The sequence below is a fragment of the Thunnus maccoyii genome, chromosome 11 (assembly GCF_910596095.1).
Source record: "Thunnus maccoyii chromosome 11, fThuMac1.1, whole genome shotgun sequence".
Lineage (NCBI taxonomy): Eukaryota > Metazoa > Chordata > Actinopteri > Scombriformes > Scombridae > Thunnus > Thunnus maccoyii.
The window spans coordinates 8,728,251-8,742,955 of NC_056543.1; the positions used below are offsets into that span (position 1 = coordinate 8,728,251).

Here is a 14,705-nt window from a genome sequence, read left to right on the forward strand (position 1 = left end):
CACTCACCTCCATACTCGAGCAGATACACACACACACACACAAAGCCACCTACAAACAGACATTGGAGGTCAGTTGTCTATTGCCTTTTCTGTATCATAACACATAATATAGTACGCAGGGGGTATATTGGGACTTGTTATGTGGGGGGCTCTGTGGTTTCAGGGTTGCCATGAGTGCACATGTGTGTGCACATAGACTACAAAATCTGATTGATATCATTTGACAAACTGTAAATAAAATATAAAAGCCACAGTAGTTTACTGTATTTTTGCACAGTATATTATATTAATATAATTATTATAATTATAAATAATTATATTAATATATATATTTATATAATTCATATTTTTACAGTATAATACTGTGTTTTAGGCCTAAAACACAGTAATCAACATAATACTGTAGAAAATAACAGTTACAATTATGATACTGTAGAAAATCACAGTAACCATTATGTTACTGTAGAATATCACAGTATGGTTACTGTGATTAGCAATGATTGTAGCAGTGGGATGTCAGAAAGTCCACTTTATCCATCTATGATACCATCTGACAACTTAACACCAAGCAAAAACAGACAAGAACATGAGCACTCTTCAAAAGAAAATCCTTTAAGGTAAAAAATTTTAAAAAATAAATGACGCTGTTCAAATTTGAGATCACATGACATTTTTCTTTGGCTCAACCAATCAGGTCATGTCTTCACAGACAGCCTGTCATGACCTGATTAACACTGAGACAAATTTAAAAACTGAAACTAACAGCCTGCAGAACATGGATGTATAAAGAGAACAAGTTAGTCAGTTCTTGTGGTAGTTGTGCTTGTTATACTATATGCCTGTTTTTAGATATTTTATATTTATATTTTATATTTATTTTACCTTAACCATAAGCACCTCAGCAGTCATCTGCTTAGATCTGTTCCCATGTACTAACTCACACAAACAATGTTGTCTCTGTTGTGTAGGTTTCTTAGTTTTCACAGAGAAAACAGCACTTATAGGTTATAGAGTTGTTGTCAATTCAGTATTTGATTATCACTCATCAGGAGAACCTGAACCTGAGATCCTGTGTACGACCAAATGGATGCTGCTGAGGGAGACCTGACCTCACCAACACCTCAGCTGCCATCTTCACATTTTACTATACGCTCACAGTTGAATATCAGGAGGAAACAATGACATCGCTGGAATCTGTTCAAAAGGTATTGCTCATCAACATTTTTACACCACATCCTATTTCCTTTAGGTTCTTTTTACTTGCATTTTCTCTATGATTGTTAAGATTACTATTATTATTGTATTTAAAGGTTTGTTGCAATTGGTAAATAAAATCTTGTTAGGTGTAGCCTATTCAGTGTTTCCCCTATAATTGTACAGTCCTGGTGGGCCGCCAGGCCAACAGGAACCCCCGGCCAGGCCAAAAAAATATTTTTTTCAATGCCAATACTAACACCTAATATCCATTAATTCGGAAATCATTAGCGTTTGGGAGCCTCTGTGCAGCGCTGTTCCGAAATGTGAGTTAATATCTGTGGCATTGCCTTGGAAACTCTTGGTTTTTTCAATTCCTTTTATGGAATGGGGCAGTGTGTATTTCGTGCGCGTAGCGTGTGAGAGGTTATGTTAAAGAGCCAGTGACGGTGAATGCAAGCAGAGCAGAGGAAAAGGTTAGCAGTAAGTTGTCAACCTGGCAGTAAGTGTACAGTACAGGCTACAGTATGTCAGTTAATAAATGCTGCAGCTTGTCAAGACCAAGAAAAGTCAGGTCTGTTGTTTCCACAACTGCTGGAAAACGAAGGGGGTTAACTCCAAAGTTAGCAACAATGGATTGACCTAACCTGAAGATGCTAAACAGAGAAATAAAGAACGGAGAAATGTGTGGCTGCTGACTCTACTGAGTTTTATTCTGATTGCTCTGCCCCAGTGTATGATATCAGGCATGTGTGAAGTCATCATTTCAATTACATGACACCATGGATGTATAATTAGAGCTGGACAGGGCACCACCGCTCAGCCTTGCAGCCAGTTTTTCCCAGTGACCACTTGCGGTACTGCAGCTATCCCTGTGTGGCCCAAAAAGCATTTTCCCCATAAACCACCACTGTAAAAGAGACGTTTGTAAAACTTTTGACAGGACACCTTGAAATGCAAACATCAATTATGACTCTTTCTATTATGAACTTTTGATCTAGGGAGGTTTTATATTTCCTTCCTTAAAACTTTCCTTGAGCTAAGAAAAGCGATTTAAAAATCTGTGACGTCATCACAATGCAAAGTCTATGGGCCAAGCAGGAACTTCTTGGTGCATGCGCCAGCCAAGCGATTCCTATAGGACTGAATGTGTGCCATTTTTAGTCCAGTATCCAGCTCTTATAATACACCCATGCATGACACCCCAGGTTTAATGTGACAGCTGTCCTATTCATTAGCATTTGGTATAAAAAGGATACATTTGAGCTTAGGTGTCCCACATTACACTAATTCACCCTATATTAAACTTCACTCAGCCTTTTTGCATGTTGTGCTGTTGCACATACATGAACCACAATAACAAGTGCACATGGAGACGCCCACACAGTCCGTGCACCTAAGACCTCCTGCAGTTGGCATTTATTAGTGAAAATTCCACTGAGGGTGCAAAATATTAAACCGAAGGCGCAATGCTTGCTTTTGCACCCTTGTAAAACTGGTGACGATTTATGCTTCCTTGTCGAAAAATGCTTCCCTATCAAAAAATGCTAGCTTATGTGTTTTCATTTCCAGTTGTGTATATCCCATAAAGGCATAACTCTCACAGTATTATGACATCTTTATGCATGTTTTTTGATTACAAACAGGGGTAGGTGTACTGTAAGAATATGGGGAGCATATTTCGATACTCTGTTATAACATCTTTATTTAAGATATCAGGGGTAGCATATTTCGATAGAAATACTGCTCTCACTACAGAATCATTTTATATCACACCACTACTCATTCCATGTAAAGTTTTAGAATATGGGGCCTGACCACTGAGGAGGAAAATTTACAGATATTTACAAAATAAAGCAAGAAGTCGTTGCTTAGGATAGATAAGCCATCAATCAAGAACCTATGGATTTCACATACCTCTGCTACTGATATGCTATTGCTGTGGTAAGTGCACTAGAATGACAGTCTGGTTTCCATGGTAACAGACAACCCCATTCTCTGTTTGAGAAGGAAGGTTAACCGCTAAAACAGGAAGTAACACTGGCTGGAGTGGGGCGTTTGGTGTGTGTCAGTGCAAAACTTTGGTAGGCCCCTGTGAATGAGGAACCTGCACCGCACAAAAAAGTCAGATTCATCAGACTGTTAAAGATGAGACCAGTTGACATCTTACAAAAATCAGTGTGTAGTCGGGGTCACATTTCAGATGTCTATGAGTTAACAGCTCCATCAAATAGTGATTTTTCCCTCTAAACTTCTCACATGGTTTCATTTCAATAAAGGTTCAAATGATCCAATATTTCACCTAAAAATCAAAGATTAGAGAAAAAGTCCAAAAACTGAAAACAGATTTGTGTCTCAGAACTTTTTTTCTTCTTTCCTCTCCTAATAATTGTCTCACGACCCCTCAGATTTATCTGGTGACCCTTTGGAGGGGCCCGGCCCCTCGGCTGGGAACCACTGGACTAAACTGGCTCACTGTATGTGAGGTGGTTCAAACTAGCTCCACCTCCAGCAGCTTCAACAGTAACATGACGCTTACACACTGATTCACTTCACTATTAATAATATAATGATGTCATATATAATAATATATAAGTCAGAGGGACCAAACTAGTACTTTTTACTTTTCAAGTACATTTTGCTTCTAATACTTATGTACTTTTAATTAAATATGATTTTTCAGTGGAGTATAAGGATCTGAATACTTCTTCCATCACTGTCTGCTGCACATATTTTCAAAATACACTTAATATTTTATGAAGACAACCTGTAGGTAACCAAATAAGACAAAACTTGGTGTTGTACTGTGTGAATTCATCACTCACTACACCCAAATGAGCTGTAATGGTTACCAAAACTAACATAGAGGATGTAATTATGTGCCGATGGCGATTCCTTTGTTCAGTCATTGCTGTCTGAATATCAGCTAGTCATATGACAGCACCAGACACAATCTGGCGGAAAGAAACCCCAGAGCTTTCTTTAATACACTGCGCGGATGGCGCAGACTGTTGGTCCGCCCCTGTTGGCATTCTACGGATATTTCGCAAGAGCCGTTGGTGAATAAGTAGCCCTTCGTGCGTTGACGTAGAGCAGACGTTTTTTTTTGGTACCGAGCGGAGAGGAGATGCACACGGCACTCGAGTGAGGTAACTATATAAAAAAAAACGCATTTGTTATCATTCACTCCCACAACATGGACCCGGGCAGCGTTTCGATACAACGTGTATAGTATTATACATCACAGTTGGGAACACTGACTACTAAATATTTGACAGCATTGTTAACGTTGCTCTTTCCAGGCGGTTAGCTAATTTCCTGTGTCGTCTGCTAGCTGACGTTAGCTGGTTGAACTGTTGAAGCGTATGTGACTCTTTTTTTTTTTAACAGAAACAAACGGGCTGGTTGGTTTTTGGACTTGTTTCTAGGGTGGTTCTCCTGAGCCGGCTCGGTTTTTTGGATAATTGTGAATGTTGTGTGCCGGTGATTGTATCGCTTCATTAGTTTTTTTTAGACGTTGCTGTTTTTTGTAGGCACGTTTCAATGACGAGGAAAGCTTCCTCACCACGTGCAGTGTAGCGAGCGCTGTCCATTGAGTAGACCGAGGCAGGAGGCAGGGCTGCCGGCCTGTCTCCTAAAGCAAGACTGACTTAGTTGAGTTGTGTCTGAAATGTCAGTGATTCCGTCTTTCTGTGTATTAGAGACTTGATGAATAGAGATTGTATTTATTTTTGTTTGATTTTTTTTTTTTTTTTCCATCTGAGGCCTTGGTCTCACAAATGTGAAGACATGAAACATTTGCACATAGTTGTTTGTTGTAAAAAATCATTCAAAAAGAAATATGGACAGTTGTGATAACAATGTAAATAGTTTTGTTTTTCTGCGCAATGGAGACTCAATTATTATTATTATTTTACCTAAGGCCTTGGGCTGTATGTGAATACAGTAAAACTTTGCACATAGCTGTTGAAATGGATAAAATGTTAAAAATAAAATTCTGTTGTGCTTTTTATTCTGACTTCTTTGTCTTATAACTTTTTATTAGGTCATGTGACCATCACTACAGCATATATATTCAAATAGCTCATGTGGTGAGGATGAAAATGCTTGTAACTCACAGCACTGAATTCATATAAATGTAATTTATATTAAGAGAGTTGAGGCGCCAGTAATAGGAAAAAAATGGCTTAGAGTCAAGAGGATTAAAGTGTAATTTTCACTGATCTTGTGGAGAATGTATGGCATGCATGGGACCCTCTACTGTGAAGTGGCTTTTGATCATATGCTAATTTAGCATTCAAGTTCAGAATCAAAACCAGGTTTATTGCCAAGAAAGTTTGCACAAACAGGGAATTTGCCTTTGTGTTGTGGTGCATAACAGTCAAAAATATACACAGAATTAAATAATCCTGAATAATATAAAAAGAGAAAGAAAGAAAATAATAAAAAATATGTTTAATATATTTGTGAGAAGAGCTGCTACAGGTTGAAATTTTAAATCAAAGACAATGAAATAAAGCGTAATGTGTAGATGTTCATAATGTAATGTGTCATGTTAGATCAAGAAAGAAATTTTCGACAAAAAAAGATGTAGAATATATTCTAAGTGAGCTGCTACAGGATTAAATTTTTATTTGAAGAGAATGAAATTAAATACTTAGCAGGAATGTGCAAATGTACATAGTCTAAACAGTATATGCAGTGTGCAATTAATAATATAACTGGCGTTAATGTAACGTGCCATGTTAGATCTAAAATCACATATATGCAAGTGTAAGGTTATGAGATTTTATGTTAATATAACATGTAATGTACATGAGTGGGATAGAGTCTGTGCATTAGGGGTCCTTGACCTTGTTGATGAGGCCGGCTGCAGACAAGAAGAAACTGTTCTTGTGGTGTGACAAACCTCAGCCTCTTGCCGGAGGGCAGCGTTTCAAAGACTTTATGTCCAGGGTGTGAGGGGTCGGCCATGAACTTTCGTGCTCTCTTCAGTGTCCTGGAGGTGTGCAGGTTTTGGAGGGAAGGCGGATTGCAGCCAATCACCCTCTCAGCACAGCGGATGATACGCTGCAGTTTGCCCTTGTCGTTGGCAGTTACAGCAGCGAGTACCAGATGGTGATAAAGGAGGTGAGGATGGACTCAATGATGGCGGTGTAGAAGTGCACCATCATTTACTTTGGCAGGCTGAACTTCCTCAGCTGCCACAGGAAGTACATCCTCTGCGGAGCCTTCTCGGTGAGGCTGCTGATCTCCGGGGCGATGACGATTCCCAGGAAGTGGAAGGACTCCACGGTGTCGACTGGGGAGTCACACAGGATGATGGGGGCGGGTGGGGTTGTGTTGGTATATCTCGATATAAATTTTATTGTTGATGAGCTTAATTTACAGAAAGCTTTAGAGTAAATTATTGCTAAAAGGTGTGTCATGGAACATCTCTAATGGATTCACAGAGAGCGGTTGTCTTTTTTTTTATTCACGCTTATTTATAAGTTGACCTGAAAGTCTGGGTAGAATAATGAACCCTAAGCAGAGCGAAACACGTCATCTATACCTCTCCCATCCCAGTATGACAAGAATAATACAAAGGAAGTTGTGTTAAGTGCTATCAGGAGATTATCACATGTTATGAGTTTTTCTATATGTTCACTGTAAGGCCTGACCGATATTGGATTTTTGGGGCTGATACCGATATCGGGAGTAAAAAAAATTCTGATGTTGATATATCGGCCAATAATCTTATATATGTATATATGTATATATATATATGTGTGTGTGTATATATACACACACATTTTTTGCAGTGATCCCCTCACATGTGTTTATCAAACACTTGTGACAAAGATATGTAATGGAGGCATGATATTTCACAGTTTAACGGTAAACTTTATTGTAGAAAATGACATCAGTGCACTGAAACAGTAAACTTCACCGGGAATTTAATAATTATAAACAACTATAAATAAATAACAAATGTTCGTATATATTAAGCTTGAATTAAGAAAAGGATCAAATATACATAAAATGCTGCCTATATAACTTAGAAATAATAACTAAAGAAATAAAAAAATCGGACAACATATACGCTGATACCGATATATCTGTGATAGGCCAATTTCAGCTGATAATATCGGCTGACTAATATATCGGTCCGACTCTAGTTCATTGTCTTTAAATGCAAAAAGGTCAATCATGTGAAAGCCCCTCAGACAGTTTACTTCTACAGTCTTCTGCAGGGTTACACAAGAGTCTACATTACACATATCTCAATTAAAACAGTATATAAGGAGTACAATTTAATATATAAGAAGTCAAATTCCCATTACAGGTGTAATTTCTTAATAGTGTGCTGATGGAAGATCATGTGAAACAGCGGTTATTTATTACATATTGACAGAAATTCATCTTGTAAGATATGCATTTATTTGATTATGCTGAGTCACATGACATGACATTCTTATTCTGGTTCATTAAACTAATACATTTGCAGCGCAACAGTAAAATGTCAAACTGCTGGTATATGAAAACTTTTTAGGGATGCCATCCGTGATATGTAAGTTTCGCTTTTTTTTTTTTAAGGAATCTGTAAAACAAAAGTTGAACACAGTTCCCATCCTCTAGAGTATCCTCACGTTATCCTCGATGGTTTTCATGAACTTAAAAGAAAACTCCACTGATTTTAGCATCGCGCTACAATTATTCCACTCATTCCTCCCTGTCAAAACCCGGCGCTGCTGCGTTGTAGATCTGGGTGTGTTATGCTAGTAACAGATAATGTGGCCATAAGCCGCTAGCTTCACAGATCTAATAATCTCACTTCTTTCTAACTCCACACTGTCAGATTTCTTTTCATTTTCAACCTTGATGTTCCTATCCTCAGCTGACGCCGCCTTTTATCAGACTTTGCTCAGCTCCCTCTGGAGCCACAAAAGGCCTTACACTACTTTTCTCACATATGCAGTACAATAATACGCAGAAATATGAAACAAGTTCACAAAACTCTTGCAATTGACAAAGTTCACTGTCTTAAGAGTACTAAAGTATGTTTCCATCCACTTCTTTTTTATTTTTTTATCCCAGCATATGTCAAACAATATCTCACTGTTTTGTAGCAGTGGTAGAAAGGTTGGCTTATTGATAAAGAAACAATAAAGACTGATGGACAACTTATTTTTTGCTTGCTTCCAGTTCTACTGTAGAGAAAGCATCAACTTCTTTCTGCCACTCACTGTTCGGTGTCTCCACTCTACTGTAAAGATGGAAAAATAAACAGTGAAGGTTTGTGCAATCCATTAAATCACACATCAGTCATATAAATGTCACCTTATATAGGACTTTAGTATTGAATCAAATTTTATATTTTATTTATTTTCAGTTTGGGAAATTTGCTTAAAACGTACACGACATTTGCAAAGGAAACAATACTGCCGATTGAAACTATACATGAATCCATTTAGCTTTACTTTGGTCCGACCTAGTGGAGATAAATGATCGCTCTACTCAGTTAACAAGGTAGTTATATGTAATATAACAAGTCATTAAACTCGGTCGCAAAGCTCCATCCATCAACATCCACAAAATGTGAGCGTGTGCCGCTCGTTCACATGACAAGCTTTACAAAACACTCCATTTGTCAAGGTCATGTTTTGCTGGCATGTATTGTAGCTACAAAAATAATATTTCCATTGCGGTTTGGTGACACCTGACCCAGAATAATAACCATCTGTGTTTTCCCCCCTCAAACAGTAGCATTTTAGCTTTTTAGTGGTTAAAGCTGCAGGGGGCAGAACACATTTAGTGAAAACAGAAGACATTTGATGAAATGAAATGTACTTGATAACTAACTCACAAAGTTAAAAGTGGGTCATAGTATGTAGAATGACAACAGTCATCCTTTATTAGCTGTGAAAAGCTGATCAACACAAAACAACCACAGGAATAAAAAATTACAGATGCACTGGTTAAAGGTTTCCTGTGCAGGATTTTCCTAAAAAACAATGTAACGCATACAAAAGTAATCCCTCACAATCATCATTTATGACCAACAAGAAGTGTGTGGCGGTATATTTATCTACAGAGACTCTGCCCTCTGCCTGTATTTTCTTATCATTGGCCAATAACAACGTGCAGGGTGTGAGGTCGGGACTTGTAGCGTGGCGACCAGGTTACATCTCCTCTGCTCTCCGCTCTGCTCTCCGTCTCTGTGTCATGGACGTATAAAGAGCCGCAGGTCCGTGTTTCAGCTTGACCGAGGGCGGGGCTGAGCTACACACACACACACAGAGCAGAGCAGAGAGGCCACAGCGGACAGGACGAAGCTCCGCATTCACACTAAATCTGGCGATGCGGCACCTCCCCGCAGGGTCGTGCAGGGGTTTGGCCGTGTTTATTTGTGCTGTAGAACGTAACCCGCAGTAAAACAATCGGAAAATAACGTTTTAGTTGTCTGATTCACGGCTTTGTTCTCGCCTTTTCATTCACTCTCTAGCTCTCTCGACCATCTCTGCTCTGCTCTGCTTCGCCGTGTTCACAAACACACAGCTGTGAGATTCATGATAATATGCTGACCTGTTTGGTGACTTATCTTCTTAGTGTTAATTTTCCTGGTATTAACCGTTCTGTCTCATTAGCCGCCGTCAAATAAAGCGGACAAAGAGATATTGTGGCGTCAGGATTAGAGAAGATCCGGTCTGCTATAACACCGTTAGCTTCAGCGTCGACATGTAAATCCTCTATATTGATTTAAATCGATTACCGCCACATATGTAACATATGTGCCTCCATTCGTGCCAAGTGGATGATTTATCTCACATTCTGTTGAACGTTAATTATATTTCGAGGACTCTAGAGTTCTCACTCAACATGCATGACATGGGAAAGGGCTTCAATTAAACGGGCACTTCAGCAAATTAGGTTTTGCATTTATTTGAAGTCGGGGCACTCACAAGAGATGGATTAAATAAAGATTGGTCAAAATTGAAGCCACAGAGGCAGAGATATCCTTACTTTTATTCTCTTAATACAAGTCAAGTTCCAAAAAACGCTCAATCTTATATTTTCCACAGCTTTTGTTAGACTCCCCTTGTTGTTAAACGCTGCCTTTCAAACTCCACGTCCCCTTTTTTTTGTAGAGCAGCCTTTCTGTTATAAATTAGCAGTCTCATACCCTGACGTTATTTTCTCAGACTCGACAAAGCTCCTTTTAGAGCCACAGAGGACGTTACACATCTGTTTTCTTCAGGATGAGCAGCACTCAGCATGATGAGTAAACTGGCTTGTGTGTTGAATTCCTCTTTAAGATGTAAGCCTACTTTATGATTGCAGCACAAAGCTTGAAAGTATAGCTTAAGGATATTATGTGGAGACTCGCATTTTGTCATTGTGAATTTTAAAATGCTTGCAGTGCCACATAAATACATTTTGTAATGGAGTAAACAGCCTCCAAAGGTCAGAAGGCTGCAGCCCAAGAAGTACAGTTGTGTGCAGAATGATATGGATGCATGGCAGTCCTGGGGAAGAGACTCAGGAAACACTGACAGATGGTCCTCCTGACGATTAACTATAAACCTTGTCTAAAAAATGACATAAGGAGAAACAAGGAGAACGTTGTTGGAAAATGTTTGAGTGAAACATTTCTTTAACCTCAGAGTGCAAGGGCTTCATTCGACATTTTTATGAACTACCATCTTTTGTTGAGCTGAAGTGCCTTTTTGCATTCATTAGTCTCTTGGTTATAAGCCAAGGTCCTAAGTGTATGTCAGGTAAAAGTGAACCAGAGCTGAAAACTAGAGATCTACTTCATCTTCCTCTTTTAAAAACTCTTATAAAATGCTACCTTACAGTGCAAAGACTCAGTGAAAAATCGCCGTTGCTCCCCGCTTCAGGTTTCAAGTAAGAATTTGTCAACATGGGCCTGGCTGCTCTGTTTGTTTTAGTGCTCGCAATGTCCACAGTCTGCTACATGTAACAGCGTTCCCACACTCCTGCTGTTTATAACACAGCCTTCAATCCAGACAGTACCATGAGGCTGTCTTCCTCAGTCTCTAGTTCGTAATCCTTCCCTAAATACTAATGTTATATTGTCCTTAATAGACAAAACATATGTGATTCTGTCACTGTGATTAGAATAAATGTTTGAAGACGACAAGCTGAAACTGTGGTTTGAGTGATGATCAGCCTCCTGCAACCCTTGCACTTTTAACGTCTGGAGTAAAGCTACACTAGTGAAGCAACACCTTGCTTAAGCGTCAAGACATTTACGGAGGTGTGTACGCTTCCAAATTCTTTCCACATCAGATTTACTGCAGCAGAATATCAGAGGCCACACACAGCTGCCAGTAACACCACCGAAACTGCACTCTAGTAATTTTATTTTAACACATAGTACAGTATTTTCAGTAAACATCATGGTGAATTCGAGTCATGCTAGCTAACATTTGTTAACCAGTATGTTCATTGTAACACGAGCCTTGTTTAGGTGGGACTTTGTTGACGAGAGCACCGTTAAGGAGATGTAATTAGACACACCTACCACACTGATGCAAGGTTGCACACTGACTCCAAGCCACACAATGTATTCAAATAGAAAATGTTTTAATCCAAGTGAGGCGCACCATTGCAATATTTAGTTTTAATTACTACTCTTGGCTCGAGCACTGTATTTACTTCAGCGTGCACAGATTTATTGTTCCCACTGCACATAAGGCTACTAATCCTGCAAGACGAGACACGGGTCAGTCCAGGGCTTTAAAATGTTTCCACAAACTCAGCCAGGATGCTTTGGCTTCCTTAAATGAAATGTTTGGCTGAAATATGTGTTTTGTTGATTTTTGTCAAAGTTTTCAGTGCAATATTTTCTCATTTGAATGACCGAGGAGGTCAAGGATAACACTGTGGCGGGGCTCGCTGATGCATTTCACACATTTCAAGTCGCTGGTTTACGTCAAGACAAAACAGTGAAATGTGCAGAATGTCACAGCAGAAGTGCACATGTAGCCTTACACACACATATACACCATGAGAAGTTAGTCAGGTGGTTGATCTGCTCAAACACACATACACATACACATTCCCTCTCTGAGCCTCACTCCTCCCTGCACAAATTAGTGAAGTCACTGGACTCAAAACACTCAACCTGTTACTTATGTTGGTGCTGGGGTGAACATTTTGTAACTCCTGTCTTTTTTTTTTGTTTTTTTTGGGCTTATTTGTGACTAGAGGTAAGCATCACTCTGTGTTTTGCCAAGATGTTATTCCTCTTACATCTCTACAGCGTCCTCTTCAGCTGATTGTTCTGTTTACTTGTCTGTAACTCGTCCGGCCTCGCGGTCTTAAACTCTTTTCGCACTGTGACGAACATGCTTCCAGGCCACAGAGCATCAGCTATGCACCTGCGTCTTGCCACAGTGATCTCTCGCTGTTATGCATCACAACTCCTTGATTCCACCCGAGGAATTCAGGACTATATACAGCATTTTCCATCAGCGACACTGTCTAAATGACTCCAGTGGCTTCGACCTGCAAAACCTTGAGCTTGATGTCGTGTAAAGGGGCTGTCTGACTCGGTAAGAAGTTCAGAGAAGTTGTGGCCTGTTTAGATGAGTTTTTTTTATTTGAACCTGCATGTGTCATGGTAGCCCAAAGCCTAATTTAACACCACAGAGGGCTGCAGACTATTTGCTGCACAATATAGTGTACATTTCTCTCTCACAGCCTACTTGGAAAGGTTTGACTTCTTAGTCATTTATTTGTCTTCTGAGTCAGTTGATGGGAGGTGTGTTCAGGATCAGCTCCTCCTGAAACATATCACCTATCAACTGTGCTGTTAAAAGATAAAGGCTGTCTACATTTCTGTGAGTATGTCAGGTACTTGAGTCAGGAGATTTACAGATCTACCACACAGCTTATGACAAATTCCACAGAATAGCTACTCTTAATCAGAGGATTGCTAGTTTGACATGTCAAAATGACTACTGTGATCATTGTGTAGGTGTTTTGCAGAGATGGGGTGTGGTTGTCCATGTTACGATAAAAGCAGTATATCCTGTAAATACTGGGCGTGTACTTACCTGCGCTTCTTGTAGACAGTTGAGCTAAGCTGTAATGATTTCATATTCTGTCTGGCAGTGTTGGTAATGTTTGCGTCTTAGGTGATCTGATCACAAGCGGACAGCTTTGGAGGTGGTCTGAACAATCAGATCGCAATGCGTCCTCAATGCGTCCACCTGTGGAGGTGATCTGGGCCGCACGTGGCCACATTCTTTTAGCAGTGTAAACGCAATGTGTCCTGGGCCACATTGAAGGACCGCCCACTCGGCTGACGTCCAGGCACAGGACGGGCATTGCTGTCTTCCGGTCCGTGTGCGCTCCGCCCAAAGTGTGAATTAAAAAAACCAAATCCACCTCCCGTTTTTCCCGTTCCCCTGACCCGTTTTCATCTTCAAGTCGACAGTTGTAATAGAAATTAAACCAAAACCAGAAAATAACTTGTTTTTCTAAGCTAATCATTGCTGGATAGTTTCCTCTGTCCTGTCAAGTTGCTGACTACAGTTTTTAGTTTTGCTTCGCTGCTCAACATAATGATGTCAGGATTTATCAGGAGGACGGCTGCTTTACTCCAAACAGTCTCACTGGATGAACCTGGACTGTGTGTGTGTCACACTGACCTTTTGTATGTGTTGAAGAACACAGAACATTAATTAAGATAAGATCCGGACCGATCCTGTCGGCGTGTCTGGAGATTTAAATATCAATGAAGTTACGCTGCTGTGCCTCGTGCGTAAATGCGCACAGCAGCGTCTCTAAATGGGAAGACGCAGCTTTCGGGAGATCGCTGCATATAACTCTATATTTGTTATATCATTTTGTGTTAAGACGCAACACTAGAGCAAATCAATAGGATGGGCATTTGATTTTCTGACTGTGTATTTGTTTATTCTGTTGGACGGAGGATACACGGACTCCCGCTCCTCCTGCCGTACGTGTTTATTTGCATATAGAGCGGGGAAGTGAGCGGTCACTCGAGGCGCATGTTAATGCCAGGTGTAAACACGGCTACTGTGCAGCCTCATCAGTGCTGAATGAATTCTTAGGAGACACTGTGTTAGGTGAGCTGAAAACAGTTCGCACACTGTTATTTCTCAATCTTTCATGCATTTCATGATCCTACAGCTGATCGTCATCCTCCAAGACTTCCACAGACCATCTGCTTGTGAGCCGGATCCATGTGGTAGCTGACATCTGCCCTGTCTTGCGAGCCTCAGGCCCTGCTAAGAAAACCTCCAGTCTGACATGTTTGTATTTTTCAGACTCATGAACAAATTGTGATTTTACTCCCCACTTAGTGCAAGCTTTCGGTCATATAGCTCCCTGGCTTAGCAGTATGGATAAAGAAATGGAAACTTTGTTTTTTCCGAAGCCCCGGGGAACTGCCTTGCTTTTGTGGGGATTTATTACATTTCAAAAGGTCATAATAATGTGCCCGCATGGAAAACCATATGTACATTTATTGC

At 40.0% G+C, this 14,705-nt stretch overlaps 1 protein-coding gene across 3 annotated transcripts in view; it reads left to right on the forward strand.

Annotated features, from left to right (window-relative positions):
- The first annotated feature begins 4,240 nt into the window (after nt 1–4,240).
- slc39a10 (solute carrier family 39 member 10) overlaps nt 4,241–14,705 on the forward strand; it is a 35,185-nt gene continuing 24,720 nt past the window's right edge. Inside the window, exons 1-2 of one of the 3 annotated variants that reach the window (XM_042426376.1) lie at nt 4,241–4,343; nt 8,383–8,472. The gene's annotated coding sequence lies outside the window, so the exon portion shown is untranslated. Of the gene's footprint in view, nt 4,344–8,382; nt 8,473–14,364; nt 14,487–14,705 lie in introns of all 3 variants that reach the window. The other 2 variants (XM_042426377.1, XM_042426375.1) reach the window with 2 other exon arrangements.